The sequence below is a fragment of the Orcinus orca genome, chromosome 9, assembly GCF_937001465.1.
Source record: "Orcinus orca chromosome 9, mOrcOrc1.1, whole genome shotgun sequence".
Lineage (NCBI taxonomy): Eukaryota > Metazoa > Chordata > Mammalia > Artiodactyla > Delphinidae > Orcinus > Orcinus orca.
In genome coordinates this window covers 16,063,206-16,081,659 of record NC_064567.1, presented here as the reverse complement: position 1 = coordinate 16,081,659, position 18,454 = coordinate 16,063,206, and the positions used below count along the sequence as shown (strand labels likewise).

Below are 18,454 nucleotides of genomic sequence, written 5' to 3'. Positions count from 1 at the left end.
CAGTTTTTCACCATTGAGAATGATGCTTGCTGTGGGTTTGTTGTATATGGCCTTTATTATGTTGAAGTAGGTTCCCTCTAGGCCCACTTTCTGGAGAGTTTTTAACATAAATCGGTGTTGAATTTTGTCAAAAGCTTTTTCTGCATCTAATGATATGATCATATGGTTTTTATCCTTCAATTTGTTAATATGGTGTATCACATTGATTGATTTGCATATATTGTAGAATTCTTGCATTCCTGGGATAAACCCCATTTGATCATGGTGTACGATCCTTTTAATCTTCTGCTGGATTCTGTTTGCTAGTATTTTGTTGAGGATTTTTGCATCTATGTTCATCAGTGATATTGGCCTGTAGTTTCCTTTTTTTGTAACATCTTAGTCTGGTTTTGGTATCAGGTCAATGATGGCTTTGTAGAATGAGTTTGGGGGTGTTCCTCCCTCTGGTATATTTTGCAAGAGTTTGAGAAGGATGAGTGTTCACTCTTCTCTAAATTTTTGATAGAATTCACCTGTGGAGCTGTCTGGTCCTGGACTTTTGTTTGTTGGAAGATTTTTAATCACAGTTTCAATGTCATTACTTGTGATTGGTCTGTTCATAATTTCAGTCTTGTGCAGTCTTGGAAGGTTATACCTTTCTAATAATTTGTCCATTTTTTCCAGGTTGTCCATTTTATTGGCATAGAGTTGCTTGTAGTAGTCTCTTAGGATGATTTGTATTTCTGCGGTGTCTGTTGTAACTTCCCCTTTTTCATTTCTAATTTTATTGATTTGAGTCTTCTCCCTCCTTTTCTTGATGAGTCTGGCTAATGGTTTATCAATTTTGTTTATCTTCTCAAAGAACCAGCTTTTAGTTTTATTGTTCTTTGCTATTGTTTTCTTTTTTTCTATTTCATTTATTTCTGCTCTGATCTTTATGATTTCTTTCCTTCTGCTAACTTTGGGTTTTGTTTGTTCTTCTTTCTCTAGTTCTTTAGGTGTAAGTTTAGATTGTTTATTTGAGATTTTTCTTGTTTCTTGAGGTATGCTTGTATAGCTATAAACTTCTCTCTTAGAACTGCTTTTCCTGCATCCCATAGGTTTTGGATCGTCATGTTTTCATTGTCATTTGTCTCTAGGTATTTTTTGATTGCTTCAATGATCTCTTAGTTATTTAGTAACATATTGTTTAGCTTGCATGTATTTGTGGTTTTTACATTTTTGTCCCTGTATTTCATTTCTAATCTCACAGCGTTGTGGTCAGAAAACATGTTTGTTATGATTTCAATTTTCTTAAATTTACTGAGGCTTGATTTGTGACCCAAGATGTGATCTATCCTGGAGAATGTTCTGTGTGCACTTGAGAAGAAAGTGTAATCTGCTGTTTGGGGATGGAATGTCCTATAAATATCAATTAAATCTCTATGGTCTATTGTGTCATTTAAAGCTTGTGTTTCCTTATTTATTTTCATTTTGGATGATCTGTCCATTGGTGTAAGTGAGGTGTTAAAGTCCCCCACTGTTATTGTGTTACTGTTGATTTCCTCTTTTATAGCGGGTAGCAGTTGCCTTATGTATTGAGGTGCTCCTATGTTGGGTGCATATATATTTATAGTTGTTATATCTTCTTCTTGGATTGATCCCTTGATCATTACATAGAGTCCTTCCTTGTCTCTTGTAGCATTCTTTATTTTAAAGTCTATTTTATCTGATATGAGTATTGCTACTCCAGATTTCTTTTGATTCCCATTTGCATGGAATATCTTTTTCCATCCCCTCACTTTCAGTCTGTATGTGTCCCTAGGTCTGAAGTGGGTCTCTTGTAGACTGCATATATATGCAGCATATATATGGGTCTTGTTCTTGTATCCATTCAGCAAGCCTGTGTCTTTTGGTTGGAGCTTTTAATCCTTTCATGTTTAAGGTAATTATCGATATGTATGCTCCTTTGACCATTTTCTTAATTGTTTTGGGTTTGTTTTTGTAGGTCCTTTCTTCTCTTGGGTTTCCCACTTAGAGAAGTTCCTTTAGCATTTGTTGTAGAGCTGGTTTGGTGGTGCTGAATTCTCTTAGCTTTTGCTTGTCTGTAAAGCTTTTGATTTCTCCATCGAATCTGAATGAGATCCTTGCCGGGTAGAGTAATCTTGGTTGTAGGTTCTTCCCTTTCATCACTTTAAGTGTATCATGCCACTCCCTTCTGGCTTGTAGAGTTTCTGCTGAGAAATCAGCTGTTATGGGAGTTCCCTTGTATGTTATTTGTTGTTTTTCCCTTGCTGCTTTCAATAATTTTTCTTTGTCTTTAATTTTTGCCAATTTGATTACTATGTGCCTTGGCATGCTTCTCCTTGGGTTTATCCTGTATGGGACTCGCTGCGCTTCCTGGACTTGGGTGGCTATTTCCTTTCCCATGTTAGGGAAGTTTTTGACTATAACATCTTCAAGTATTTTCTCGGATCCTTTCTCTCTCTCTTCTCCTTCTGCAACCCCTATAATGCGAATGTTGTTGCGTTTAATGTTGTCCCAGAGGTCTCTTAGGCTGTCTTCTTTCTTTTCATTCTTTTTTCTTTATTCTGTTCTGCACCAGGTGAATTCCACCATTCTGTCTTCCAGGTCACTTATCCATTCTTCTGCCTCAGTTATTCCACTATTGATTCCTTCTAGTGTATTTTCCATTTTCAGTTACTGTATTGTTCATCTGTGTTTGTTTGTTCTTTAATTCTTCTAGGTCTTTGTTAAACATTTCTTGCATCTTCTTGATCTTTGCCTCCATTCTTTTTCCGAGGTCCTGGATCATCTTCACTATCATTATTCTGAATCCTTTTTCTGGAAGGTTGCCTATCTCCACTTCATTTAGTTGTTTTTCGGGGGTTTTATCTTGTTCCTTCATCTGGTATATAGCCCTCTGCCTTTTCATCTTGTCTATCTTTCTGTGAATGTGGCTTTTGTTCCACAGCCTGCAGGATTGTAGTTCTTCTTGCTTCTGCTGTCTTCCCTCTGGTGGATGAGGCTATCTAAGAGGCTTGAGCAAGTTTCCTGATGGGAGGGACTGGTGGTTGGTAGAGCTGGGTGTTGCTCTGGTGGGCAGAGCTCAGTAAAACTTTAATCTTCTTGTCTGCTGATGGGTGGGGCTGGGTTCCCTCCCTGTTGGTTGTTTGGCCTGAGGCATCCCAACTCTGGAGCCTACCTGGCTCTTTGGTGGAGCTAATGGCGGACTCTGGGAGGGCTCACACCAAGGAGTACTTCCCAGAACTGCTGCCAGTGTCCTTGTCCTCACGGTGAGCCACAGCCACCCCCGGCCTCTGCAGGAGACCCTCCAACACTAGCAGGTAGGTCCGGTTCAGTGTCTCTTGGGGTCACTGATCCTTCCCCTGGGTCCCGAGGTGCACACTACTTTGTGTGTGCCCTCCAAGAGTGGAGTCTCTGTTTCCCCCAGTCCTGTCAGAGTCCTGCAATCGAATCCCACTAGCCTTCAAAGTCTGATTCTCTAGGAATTTCTCCTCCCATTGCCAGACCCCCAGGTTGGGAAGCCTGATGTGGGGCTCAGAACCTTCACTCCAGTTGGTGGACTTCTGTGGTATATGTGTTCTCCAGTTTGTGAGTCACCCACCCAGCAGTTATGGGATTTGATTTTATTGTGATTGCGCCCCTCCTACAGTCTCATTGTGGCTTCTCCTTTGTCTTTGGATGTGGGTTATCTTTTTTGCTGAGTTCCAGTGTCTTCCTGTTGCTGATTGTTCAGCAGTTAGTTGTGATTCTGGTGTTCTCGCAAGAGGGAGTGAGAGCACGTCCTTTTACTCTGCCATCTTGGTTTGTGGGCTATTCCTATTTTAAATGGTGGTGTCTTTTCTATTTGTTAAGTTATGCTTTCTAGTTGTTCTTTTCTGGTGACTAGATCTGAATTGATACTTGTGTGTTTAATCTCACTTCCAGCAATATTGCTCTAGTTCTGTTGATTGTCTCTAGGTACTTTAAAATTTCCTATGAAAACAGTAACAAATCCAATAAGACTATTATTTATTCCTTTCAAATATTTACACCTTAATTTACTTTCCATATTTTATTCCAGTTTTGGGCTTCTACTATAGTGTTAAGTAGAAGTAGTAAAAGTGGCAACCCCTGTCTTGTTCTTAAATCTAAAGGGAACAATTCCAACATTTACCCATTTGTGATTGTACATATTGTAGGGGGTATTTTGGTTATCTTGTATCAAGTTAAGTTAGTTTCCTTTTATTTTAGCTTATTAAATTGGTCTTGAATTTTATTAAGAATTTTTTATGTATCTACTGATGTGAGCATATTTTTTTTCTATAATCTATTAATGCAGTGAATTAAATGTATACACTTTCTATTAAAAATATCATTGCATTCCTGGTATGTACCCAACTTGTTTATGGTGCATTTTTTGAGAGTACTGAGTTTCCTTTGCTAATATTTTGTTTAGGACTCATGCAATCATGAGGAAAATGGGCTCTAATATTTATTTTAATTGATCTAGTTTTGGGTTGTATCAGTCAGAATGAATTATACTGCACCACCGTAAAAACACTTCCAAAATTTTAGTGGCTAAAACATTATACTTTTATTTATTGCTCATGCTACATGCTCATCTCACCTCAGTCACACAGAGACTCAGGATGACAGAGCTTCCACCATCTGGAACATCACCAGTCACCAGGGAGAGAAGGACAAAGCATGCACTGACTATTAAGGACTTTTTCTGGAAGTTACACAGATCATAGCTACTTATATTTCCTTAAGCAAGCCAGGTCATATGGCCATGGTTCTCATCAAAGAATTAGACAATTGTAATTGTAGGTTTGTCAGAAGGGGAATAACTAAAAGATTGATAAATAGCTCTATAGACTGCCATAGTCCACACTTCTGGTAAGAAAACATTTAGTTTTCTATCCTACTCACATACAAAATATATCCCCCTCCACTCAAAGGAATTAATACAAAAGTCCTTTCTAATCATGATATCAATTCCACAGCCCAAGATATTTAAGGAATATAGTGGCTTTGTGCAGTATCTTGGTATTAGGTCTGGATGTGGCTCTTCTTGAGTTGAAGGCCTATAAACTCCTCCAAAATCCAATATGCAGTAATGGAACCAGGACCGATTACTGCAGTAATCATCCTGACAGAGGAAGAATTGGAGTCACAGAGCAAACACTGATCCCAGAAAATAGAGATTTGTCTGTAGCAATTCTGAAAAATTTCCAAAAGACATATTGAGGATTTCCCCCCAAAGTTGGTGGGGAGTGATTCTTGAATAAGCACTGGTTCTCCTCCTTAGGGCAGCTAACTTGTCCAATTTTCTCCCTGGATAATTTTTCTTTTTCTTCTCCCCCCTCTCCTTTTTTTATTACATTATTCTCCTTGGCTGTATCTGAATTGGACATCAGCAAGATGTTCTTCTTGCAACCTGAGCAACTCTCTCAGCTGACTTCTTGCCTATAGATAGTTGGCAAGGATCTTTTTAAATATCAAACAGTTATGGTCTACTTTAGTCCAAGCTGTTGATTCTTTTGACAGCACAATTTTCTAAAACATAGTTTTGGCTTCTCTATTTTACTGCAGTCAGCTCTATGAGCAATGACCACACCTAAGTTTCTTTTGAATCACGGTTCTCACTTTGAACATTTCTTTGCTGTCTCTTCCCCTTGCCTCTCTCTTTCTCCACTTAGCTATGTATGTCTAAAGCTTGTATGAATGCCTCTATTACTGCAATTGTTGCTTTTACCAAGTATTTAGCCACTACATAATAAAGACCCTCACTCTTCTAGTCTATGGTAAAAACTGTCCTCATTATCAAACATATAAGCCATTGAGCCAATACCACATAGTTAGTGTTGTTTGTTAGCACTCTGTATATCAAGGTACCAGTATCTGTCAGCATAAGCCTGATTTTACCGTGTATGACATTGTGATTTATAATAAGAAGTATAGATCCAGTCTTTGTCCACTGTTCTTGGCACAGAGCTCTTAAAACCCTTGGAATTTCCTTTGAGGAGAGTGATAAATGTGTCTCTTGTTATGTGAATGAGCTGATTTTGGACTAGCTAGTTGCCAGAGCCCTGTGATTAGATGGAGACTTAAAGCCCACCCCACCCCCACTCTACCCCCCCCACACACACCGTGACCTCCAAGGAGGAAAGAAGTGTTGAAGATTGAGTTTAGTTGTCAGTGGCCAATGATTTAATCAATTATACCTATGTATTGGAGCCTCCCATAAAAAAACAAAAAGAGGGGGATCAGAGAGCTTCCCAGTTGGTGAACATGTGGAGATTTGGAGAGAGTAGCGTACCTGGAAAAGGCATGGAAGCTCCATGCCCTTTTCCTATACTTTGCTCTGTGCATTTCTTCCATCTGGATGTTCCTGAGTTATATTCTTTTTTAGTAGACCAGTAATCTCGTAAGTAAAATGTTTCTCTTATTTCTGTGAGCCACTCTAGCAAATTAATCAAAACTAAGGAGGGGGTCTTGGGAACCTCCAATCTACAGCCGGTTGGTCAGAAGCATAGGTGATAACCTGGGCTGGTGACTGGCATCTTTACTGGGGGAGGTGGGGGGCCTTATGGGACTGAGCCCTTAACTTGTGGATTCTGATGCTATCTCCAGGTAGATAGTGGCAGAACTGTGTTAAAATGTAGGATGTTCAGCTGGGTCCAGAGAAATGCTTGTTGGTGGTGTGAGGGGAACCACACACACACACTGGAATTGGATCCAGAAACCCAAAATACTATTGTAGCAAACAATACCCAAATCTTAGGGGCTTAAAATAACAAAGTTTTACAACATTCTTATGATTTGGGGTCGGTTGAGACTCCTCCAAGTCAACCTCACTTGGAGGAACACGATGATGAAGTCCTCACTTATCACCCTGGCAGGGTAAAGGGAATGTTGCAAACCACATGCTGGCTCTCAATGACTTCCAAACTAATCGACCAAAGCAAATTACGTGCTTGTGTCTACATGCAACAGGATGGGAAGGTGCAGTATTACCACATGCCTGGAAGAAGGAAGAAAAGAATATGAGAAAATATTATGCTATTTACTATATGTATCAAATTAATTTTTTTCAGCTGAAGAAGTATGGCTAAAAGAAAATTGGATGCAAATGTTGGCTCTGATTGTTTCAGCTCTGACCATGCTGGAACCCTCAGGCTAATATGAGCATTGGGTCCTTCTGATAGATGGGGTCCTATTATAATGATGGAAGCATCAAGCCATTAGGCCTGATACCACTAAACATTCCCAACATTGTACTAACTCATGTTATTCCGACTCATGCTCACCAAATTATCTTCTAATAAATTATCTTTCTATGATAGCTTGCTCTCAAGGAAAAAAACACACTAGGGAGATGTGAACAGTCCCTTTATGGTCATAATTCCCAGTGAAATTTAGTAAATCAGCATTATGCTTTTATATCTTGTGTGAGATTTGTAGCATGAGTTGGCATCACCAAATCTGATCATCTCTGCTACACTGACATGATCAAACTCAGAAAAGTGGTCAATTCCGAGGAAAACTGCTGCTTGAAAATCTGGAGGCAGGGCGAATCAACCAGACATTTTTTTCATTTGACTGAGGACCACATGAAACTGCATTTCTAAAAAATCAAAAACAAACAACAAATCAAAAATCTTTCATTTCTTCAAAAGATGTAAAGTAAAAAAATGTAAGACAAGGAGGTGTGGAAGATCAGAATCTTGTGTGGAAGATCAGAATCTTGTGTTTAGATCAGAATCAGCTGGAGGCTGATATTCCCCTAGCTACTTCTAGGGGAAAATCTGGGCACTAGATCAGAGACTACAGCTTAAAACAAGTCAAGCAGGAAACAGACACAAGCATAAAGCACAGTGAGGCGTTGCTGAGCATGGTGAAAATCAGCCCTGGCTGATGGAAGGAGCCGAGAGCGGACTCAGAACAGGCTCAGCAGATCTCCACTTGGTTCAGAACACCCTCCATCATCCCTGTCCCACTGGCCTTTTTGCTGGTCCTTATACACAACAAGCTCAATGGATTTTGAATTTGTTGTTACCCCTGCCTGAAATGCGTTCTCACCAAATCGTTCACCATGAGTACAAACATGGGCAAGAGGGTAGGTGGGCGAAAGCATGTTCTGGCTGTGTTGGCAAGTTCTTGTGCCCTTTTTGAACCATAATAATGATAATAAATGCTTAACAAATGCTTAACGAATAAATATGAGAGCAGTAGATGGAAAATCATTTATTCCTTTCTTAGAAGAGAAGGCCAGTCGTAGAGCCCTTGTTGACACAGCGTATTGACAAAGGAGGCAGAGGAACAAAGAGAAACCTGCAGCTATGACATGTTCACAGGTTAATCCTAAGTAGGACTAATCTTCGTAGGCTTATACTGTGGTAAAACACAGGACGATAAATGAGAGTCAGGAAGCTCTGAGTTTGGTGATCTTGCTCAGTAGATGGTAAATCAAAGCTAAATTATTGCACAGAATATCTGTTACATGAGTGGCTTCACCACAAGCCAGAAAGAATTCTTGTTAGCCTGGAGTAGGGCACCTACCTCTAAGATGGTCACATCTCCCTGTTTTCTACCACTAAACTTCTGTATCAATCCCTCATAAAGAACAATCTCCATTTAGAGGTGAGTAAAAATAAAAAATGGATTATCTTGTGCCCATCAGACTCAGGTTAAAAGGAAAGACTGAAATATGACCTCCCTCCCCAACAAAAATGAAGTGTATTACTAGGCATCAGAAAAGTACTGACCAAAAGTTTTTCACAAATTAAAATAATTTGCTTAAGATATGAAATTAAAGAAAAAAATTAAGAACTAAAGAAATCGTCACTGGAAAAAAATAGCTCAAGTAAAACAGGCCAGCTCTCAAATCAGAGATGAAAAAAAGGAGATAAAAATGTAGCTTTCAAAACTCCAGGAAAAAAAAATTTCCATCAATAAGGGTATACTGAAATATATTTTAGAATTTTAGAAAATTGGGGAAGGGGTATAGGAAACACAAAAAGAAGTCCAGAAGATATATAGCTATAGATATGAAAAAAATAAATAATACTGGAATAAAATTAAATTACTTTTGAATATAATAAATTATTTTTGAATAAATTCAAAACTGTCTCATCTTACAGGGGGAAAATGTATAACCTTTAGATTTATCTTCTTTTCTGGAGAAAAATCATTTACATCTAGTTAGTTTCCTACAAATTAACATCCAACTTTAAAGAGTTGTAAAATGTCTGCTGCTAATCGATGGTGAATCAAAGAAAGGCTTATGTCTCTCCAGTCAGTAGATTCTTGGGCAGGTTTACCCACACAGCATGACAATGAAGGTCATGCTGTCATCCTTCTGCCTTGCGTCTATTTGGGATAATCTTTGTTAGCAACTCTTCCTTGTGATAAAAAGTAATCGCCAAATAGTATTTAATTTACATAAATGGTATTAGAATATGAATCTGTGAATTCATTTATTTTTCTCTTTCAATATTATCTCTTTTTTGTATTAGAGAGAGAGAGAGTGAGTGAGATTTTGTTGTTTTTTTTACTAATGCGTGGTATTCCATTAGTGTGTTTTCACAAGGTGCAGAGCTATATTCAGGGAACAGTAAAGAGTTTGATGTGACTGGAACATTAGGTCCACAGAGAGAAATCTAGAAGATAAGGCTGGTAAGGTCAACTAAGGGCAATTTGTAAAGATCACATGTGTTATGTAATGGCATTTTATTGGTGTTGTAGCTGATGATAATGATGTAATACTAAGTTACTGTCCTTAGAAATTCAAACATTTATTCATTAGTTATACCATTCACCAAATATTTTTAAAGGGTGATATATGAAAAAACAACAGCAGTGTAATAGGCACAAAACAAAATGTGTCATGTAAGGAGACAGGTTTTATTTTCCATTCATCAAAGTGAAAAATATTACAAAGGTGATTCATTCCTTAGGTATATACTTCCTTCACCTTTTTACCTATAAATGCCCCTTCTCATTCTTAGGACCTACTATAGATGCTACATCTTTTGAGTTCTCTCTGATTATCCCAAGCTGGGTTAGGCATACAACTACAGTCTTTGGTAGATACTTCCATTATTGCAGTATTGTATTATTACCATGTGTTATGATCACTAGTCTATTTATTTTGTTCCTCATTGAATTTTGTATTGCATCTATTATATTGACTATTTTTCGTAGACACATACCCTATATAAATGTTGGGTGAACTGAAAAATCAGTGAACAAATAGATGAATTCTCTAGGACAGTAACAACAACTGTTACTAGTGTAACGACACTAGTGTAACAAAAACAACAACAAAAAAAAGCCATTATAATTTTTATACCCTTTTGATTATACAAAGGACAGGAAGCCCTGGAAACTAATCTTAAGGAAAATAAATGACATGAAGATATTCATTGGAATGTTATGTTGTAATAGCAAAAATTTGAAAAACAAGTCAATACCAAATATTGGCAGATAACCATGTAAATAATGGTATATCAACTGGTTGATACCTTATTCATTAAAATTACACTACAAACAGTTGCAACAGTATATAACAGTATGGAAAATACTTAAAACATAATTATAAATTTAAAAGCCCAAAAAGTTTATATTCTCAAGAATTTTAATTATATAAATATCTACAAATGTAACAGTCAAATCAGGTGCTGATAAGATGAAAGATATTTAACTCTGTTTTTCTATTTATGTTACGTAATACTTTGAATATATATGCTTAAGAATTTCATTGAAATAATCCACAATTATCTGAAGAACAGAAGGTGCTAAAGAAAAATTTGAAGTGCAAATTATTGGAAATAAATCATGTTTTAACTGGACATTGTCTATTGGCATCATTAATAGAAATAAAAATGATTATTAATCATATTCCAAGTAAAGTGCAATTTATATTATCTTAGAATTATAGCAAACTAAGATATTTAGGCTACTGGTTAATTAAACGTCAAGTTTATCACTTCTATTCATCTTACCCCAAATTTGGAACTGAGGAAGCTAAGCTTCCCCCTTCTCTCAAATTAAGGGATTTTCAAAAGATGAACATATTAGAAATCAAGTATATTGCTGCTTTATTCTGTGCTATTACCTCCTTGGAAATATTCTGATACCTTTTCTTATCAGGATAAGAAATGTTTTTCCATATTCAAATTCTAAGTCATGTTTGTGATTCCTTCTGTGTGAAAAATAAAGCCAATAAATGCTTAATGAAAATATTTACACATCAGAAAAACACCTCTGGAGTTTTATTTGTGACATCATACCATTTATCTCTCTATCTTTTGTCCTTGTGTTGAGCAGGCAGAACTCAGAGTCCAGGGAGAGTCTGCAGGACAGAGTAGCAGAGAAAAGAGAGGTGCAAGGAGAGAGATCTCTGAAGACCTACAGAGGGCCTCCCTTGAGTATTCAACTGAATACTGATCAGCACATCATGCCAGGGAGCTAACTGAGGCCAGGGAAAGAATCACTCATCACCACTTAAAAGGATAAGAGGTAAGACTATTCATTGCTCATACAGGGCAGGGAACAGTGCTTGTTTCCCTGGAGATTCTGATGATTTATGAGCCATTGTATAGAATATACAGAGGCTCTTTTCTCATTAATGAGGATTTAATTAGACTGAGCAGTGCTCTGGTCTCACCTAACAAATCTTAAAAGCTGCAATCAATAGGATCAAACTATCTTCAAGTAATTTAACTGCATTCCAGAACAAAACTAAATGCTATCTATAGAAACACAAAAATAACGAGCATCCAATAAGGTAAAATTCACAGTGTTTTAATTCAATCAAAAATTACTAGGCATGCAAACAAACAAGGAAATGAGACCCATAACAAGTATATAAATCAGTTAATTAAAACCTGCCCAGAACTGAAACAGTTGTTAGAATTAGCAGACAAGTACATTATAACAGTTATTATCACTACAACAAACTAGCGTTAACAGACTACTAGAGATGAAAATGCAATGTGTTCAAAAAACTTAAGTAGAGTCATAGAAGGTGGCAACAAGACCCAAATCAAACTACTAGAAATGAAAACTACAATATATGAGGTGAAAATACACTGGGTAAAATCAAAAGAAGATTAGACCTTGTAAAACAAAATATTAATGAACTTGAAGGCATAGCAATAGAAGCTATCCAAGGAAAACAAAAACATAAAAGAGAATGAGGGAGGGGCTTCCCTGGTGCCGCAGTGGTTGAGAGTCCGCCTGCTGATGCAGGGGATACGGGTTCATGCCCCAGTCCGGGAAGATCCCACATGCCGCGGAGCAGCTGGGCCGGTGAGCCATGGCCACTGAGCCTGCATGTCCGGAGCCTGTGCTCCGCAACGGGAGAGGCCACAACAGTAAGAGGCCCACATACCGCAAAAAAAAAAAAAAAAAAGAGAATGAGGGAAAATGAACAGAGTCCCAGTGAACTGACCTGTAGGACAACTTTAGGAGACCTAATATACCTGTAAATAATGTCCATAAAATGATTAAACTAAATATAACTGCTCTAACTATGCCAATTAATAGGCAGTGATTGTCAGAATGGATAAAAAAGCAAGATCCAACTATTTGCTGCCTACAAGAAATGCACTTCAAATAAAAAGACAAAAATAAGTTATAAGTAAATGGATATGAAAGCTATACCATGCTACTTTCAAGTGAAGTTAGAGTGACCATATAAATATAAGATAAAGTATATTTCAGATCAAAGAATATTATTAGCAAAAAAAGTTATTACATAATATTAAAAGGGTAATCTCATCAACTGGACATAATAGTCCCAAACATTTATACACTAATAACACAGTTTTGAAATATATGAAGCAAAACTTATAGAACTGCAAGGAGAAATAGAGAAATCCACATTTATAGTCAGAGATTTCAATATCTCCCTCTATATAATTGACAGGAGATGCATACAAAATTATTAAGGATATAGAAGATTTGAACACAATCAACAAACAACCTAACTGATCATTTTAAAACACACTACTGGGCTTCCCTGGTGGCGTAGTGGTTGAGAGTCCGCCTGCCGATGCAGGGGACATGGGTTCGTGCCCCAGTCCAGGAAGATCCCACATGCCACAGAGCGGCTGGGCCCGTGAGCCACGGCCACTGGGCCTGCGCGTCCGGAGCCTGTGCTCCGCAACGGGAGAGGCCACAACGGTGAGAGGTCCGCGTACTGCAAAAAAAAAAAAAAAAAAAATATATATATATATATATAAAATAAATGAGAGAGGTGACATCACTGAAGGAAGATTCTATAGATATTAAAATGATGATAATGAAATACTATTTCTTTAAAACTTAAAGACAATAAATTCAACCACTTAGATGAATGGACAAATTCTTTGAAAGATACAATATATCAATACTCACTCATAAATAAATAATATGAATATATGATGTCTATTAAGGAACTTAAATTTGTAGTTAAAAACATTCTCACAAGGAAAGTCCAGTCCTAGATGGCTTCACTAGGGAGTCAACCAATCATTTCAGGAGTAAATAATGCTCATTCTATACAAAGTCTTCCAGAAAATTGAAATGGACAGAATGTCCCCTGTCTTAGTCTGCTCAGGCTGCCATAACAAAGTACCATGGACTGAATGGCTTAAACTACAGAAATTTGTTTCTCACAGTTCTGGAGGCTGGGAAGTCCAAGATCAAGGTGCTAGCAAGGTAGGTTTCAGTCTGAGTCCTTTTCTCTTGGCTTGTAGATGGTCACCATCTCATTGTGTGCTCACATAACCTCTTCTTTGTGCATACTTGAGGAAAGGGAAGGGAAGAGAGAGGGAGGGAGAGAGAAGGGGAGAGAGAGAGGGAGAGGGAGGGAGAGAGGGAGAGAGAGGGAGAGAGAGGGAGAGAGAGAGAGAAGGCTCAAGATCTCTGGAGTCTCTTCTTATAATGGCACTAATCTTATCATGAGGGCCCCACTCTAATGACCTCATCTAGCCTGCATTACCTCCTAAAATACCCACCTTCAAATACAATCACATTGAGGATTAGGCTTCAACATACAAATTTGGGAGGGACACATTCAGTCCATATTACCTCCCAACTCATTCTACAAAACCAATATTACCTTGGTACCAAAACTAGACAAAGATATTTTTAAGTAAAGATAAATACCCCTCATGAACATAAATGCAAAAACATAGTAAATTTTAATAGTAAAAACGTAGTAAAAGAATTGAATATAACAATGTATAAAAAAAGACAATGCATCATGATGAAGTGGAGTTTACCACAGGAGTGCAGGATTGGTTTATCATTGAAAGGATCAGTCAATGTGACACAACATACTAACAAACCAAAAAAAGAAGAAAATATCTGACAATTGCAGTCCAATACAGAAATGTATTGGACTAAATTCAACTTCCATTTCTGATTAAAAAAAAAAAAAAAACTCTTAGTAAACCAGGATTAGAAGGAAACTTCTGCAACCTGATAAAAGGCATCTATGAAAAACTGACAACAAATTTTTATGTATTGTGATTTTGGTTCTGACTACAGGTCAGTGTTCCATTACTAAAATTCATCCAACTGTTCACTTAAAATGGGTAGCTTCTATTTTATATAAATGATATGTCAGTGAGGCTGGGGAGAAGTCAAGGAATAAAATCTCTCATGCAGAATATTCCTTTACGTTGAATGCTTCTAATTATTATCTGGTCAACACATATATTTCCATTGAAAGGGAATTCACAACCACAAGCAAAACACAAAAACCTATTTCACTTTAAAACAATACAAATCATGCTATTCCTTTCATCAAAACAAATAGGTGTCCCTGCAGCTTCTTCCTAAGAATTTTCATCCTGTTTTCTTCAGTGACATTGTCCTGTCAACAATTCATCATATTTTGTTGTGTTAAGACCTTTCACAATGTTATAAATTTTTGTGCATCAACAGTATCATAATAACCCATTTACACACATACTACAAACCTTTGCTCCTAATTATTTTATTTCTTCCATTAGATAAACAAATGCCCCATGTTACTTCAAAATGCCTATGTCCTGGAGAGTTTTATACACTTTATTTACACTGCCTCAACAAAATGATTAGCAAAGAATGGCCATCATCAAAAAATCTACAAACAATAAATGCTGGAGAGGGTGTGGAGAAAAGGGAACCCTCCTACACTGTTGGTGGGAATGTAAATTGATACAGCCACTATGGAGAACAGTATGGAGGTTCCTTAAAAAACTACAAATAGAACTACCATATGACCCAGCAATCCCACTACTGGGCATGTACCCTGAGAAAACCATAATTCAAAAAGAGTCATGTACCACAGTGTTCATTGCAGCTCTATTTACAATAGCCCGGAGATGGAAACAACCTAAGTGTCCATTGACAGACAAATGGATAAAGAAGATGTGGCACATATATACAATGGAATATCACTCAGCCATAAATAGAAACGAAATTGAGTTATTTACAGTGAGGTGGATGGACCTATAGAGTCTGTCATACAGAGTGAAGTAAGTCAGAAAGAAGAAAACAAATACTGTATGCTAACACATATATATGGAATCTAAAAAAAATGGTTCTGAGGAACCTAGGGGCAGGACAGGAATAAAGATGCAGACATAGAGAATGGACTTGAGGACACAGGGAGGGGGAAGGGTAAGCTGAGATGAAGTGAGAGAGTGACATTGAGATATATACACTACCAGATGTAAAATAGATAGCTAGTGGGAAGCAGCCGCATAGCACAGGGAGATCAGCTTGGTGCTTTGTGACCACCTAGAGGGATGGGGTAGGGAGAGTGGAAGGGAGAGTCAAGAGGGAGGGGATATGGGGATATATGTATTCATATAGCTGATTCACTTTGTTATACAGCAGCAGCTAACACAACAATGTAAAGCAATTATACTCCAATAAAGATGTTAAATAAATAAATAAATTATATATATATAAAAAAATGTCTTAGCACTATTACATGATAGTGTCCCCAGGCAGAACCTGAAGTCTTGTTGGAACTAAAACTGGCAGAAGCTATTGCTATCTTTATCCAGTTACAGGTGAGACAACAGAGAGATGTCAATGCAAGGAGTTAACAGAAGGACTAGCTGGTCTTGTTAATGCAACACAGATGAAAAGAGTCATTTTGTTATAAAGCAGAAACTAACACACCATTGTAAAGCAATTATACTCCAATAAAGATGTTAAAAAAAAAAAAAAAAAGAAAAGAGTCAAGAGTAGTCAGAGGGTACAAAAGTAAATAATCAATACATAAAAACAAGGAAATTAGGGCAAGTGATATAAAGACCAGGGAAAGCGCTAACCTGAGAATGGAGGAATGTTAATAAGACCAAACAAAGAATCAGAAAGTGGTGTCTACAAAAGTAGAATTGAGGACTAAGAAGTCAACAAGTCACTGGAATCTTCAGAATCATATACAAAAATAAAGAGGATACAGGGAAACAGGGATTAAGCTTGAGAAAGTGTACCTGGATAGACATGCTATTTGCAGATAATTCCCCCCAATTTTCTAACTGTAATCCATGCCTCAACTCAGATAGGTCCTGCTGACCTAGGAAGCCTTTGGATCAGAAAACAAGTGACAGGTTTATAGAATGAGAGGAGGAGAGTCAGGACAACGTAATGAAAATAATCCTTCTAGCTGAATTCTCAAGCCACTCATGTCCAAACCAGATATCTTTCCTACTTTCAATTTTTGCTTCTGTCCTGTGTTGTAACCTTTCTTGGTACCACCGTGTAAAACTCTGTTATTGGTTCTCACCTGCTCATCCCCTGATTCAGTTCCGTGGATGGTAGACTAAAGTTGTACCTGATTTAAGGATGTGGCTAGAATCTGGCTGAATCTCGCCTTCTTACTCAGCCCAGTCCCGACCTCATAGTGGCAGCAGACATTGTACATTGAAAAGATGTATCGTTTGGAAGACCTTTCTTAGACTTACAGAGTGCTTGGTAGAGGTATGTCCTGGTTGTTAATATTAATATAAATACAGGCATTAATACTGTACCAGAATCCAAATGAACACATTTTAGGCAACAGGGCTAAGAGCCCTGATCAAACTGGGCATAGAAGAGGCCAGAATTAAATGATGCCTCTAACCATGATTCACTTGAATAAGATACAACTGCGTAAAATAGAAGAATATAACTTAGGACAGAAAGAGAAATTCTGATTTGGGAAGTTGTATAGAGTTCAGAAAAGCTGAGAAAACTCAGAGAATCACTGAGTTCTTTATTCCCCCACCCCCCACCTTACTCTATGATGTAACCAAAACTTACCTTAAAATGCCATCATTCATTGTTCTTATTAATATGTTTTCTATTTTGTTATCTTTATGAATCTGTTCACACTTAAACCTATTACAGGACCACTGGTTATTAGTGGTAATTTAAAGGGACATTTCCTCGCAGGTGTATTCTTAATTGAGGTCACTGTCAGCAGCTCAAGTTCAGTGGCCCTGACCACTAGGGAGCATTCTGTTGGTCTTTGCATGGGATTGTGCCTATTAGGTCTGTTTCTTGAGCTGTAGATCACCCACAAACTGCAGCCACTGTATCTAAGTAATGTGCTTCCTCATTAGATAAAATATATTATTTCTTGGTCTCCCCACACGCAAAACATACTCCGTTTTCATAAAGACTCTGTAAGACAATGTTCGGAGAATACAGAAGGCATGGATGAGGTATGATACTGAGGCTGTAATAAATATACAAAGTGATTTATGGAGAGTCAGTCAACAGGCACTCTGCCTCCTCTCTGAGGAATTTTTTGTAGTTTTACTCATAAAAATGAAAAATACATGCAGTGGATAGTGAACTGGAAAATGTATTTAAAGGAATAATTTGTTTTATATCAAAGGGCAAAAAAAAAAACCAGCCAGGAGGCCACTATACTGTTCCTGCCTTTTAATTCCAAAATGGAATGAAACTATCAGACAGTAAATCTGTTTTAAAGTGATTTTTTTCTTAAGGGAGAAGCTAGGAGAGACACAGAGAGAGGGATATTTTAACCTTAGGAGAGTAAAGGAAAATACTTGCAGTAATCTAAAATTGTTATTCTATTTATGTGTAAAATAAATGCATTGCTGGACAATCTCACTGAGTAATGCTCTGTTCTGGAGCCGTATTGCTGTCGTAAAGCCCAAAGCTGCTGCCTTCCTTCCCCTATTCCATTTCTAGAAGTTGTGCTGTTACGATGCCGCAGAGCTCACAGATGGTACCAGGCAGTATGGTGGGGGTTATTCAAGTCTCACTCCTGCCTCGTACACCCCTGAGAGTGACTGCAGAATGGAGGCCATGATTAGAGGGTGGAATCCAGCGACCATTATCCCTGCTTATGTTATTAATTAGGAGCCCTCTGCACATAAGCAAGATGTGCAGAGGAGCCTGTTATTAATGTAACAAAGAGATCTTTTCAGTATCTGCAATTCACACACACATTGGTTCTGAGGCATTCCCAGAAACTGTTAGT

General features: G+C 37.6%; 1 long non-coding RNA gene across 1 annotated transcript; it reads left to right on the top strand.

Annotated features, from left to right (window-relative positions):
• The first annotated feature begins 3,152 nt into the window (after positions 1-3,152).
• Positions 3,153-15,185, top strand: LOC117202322 (uncharacterized). The gene is made up of 3 exons (XR_004484600.2): positions 3,153-3,305; positions 11,299-11,490; positions 14,976-15,185. It is a non-coding gene; the product is annotated as an uncharacterized LOC117202322 (long non-coding RNA).
• Positions 15,186-18,454: the final 3,269 nt, after the last annotated feature.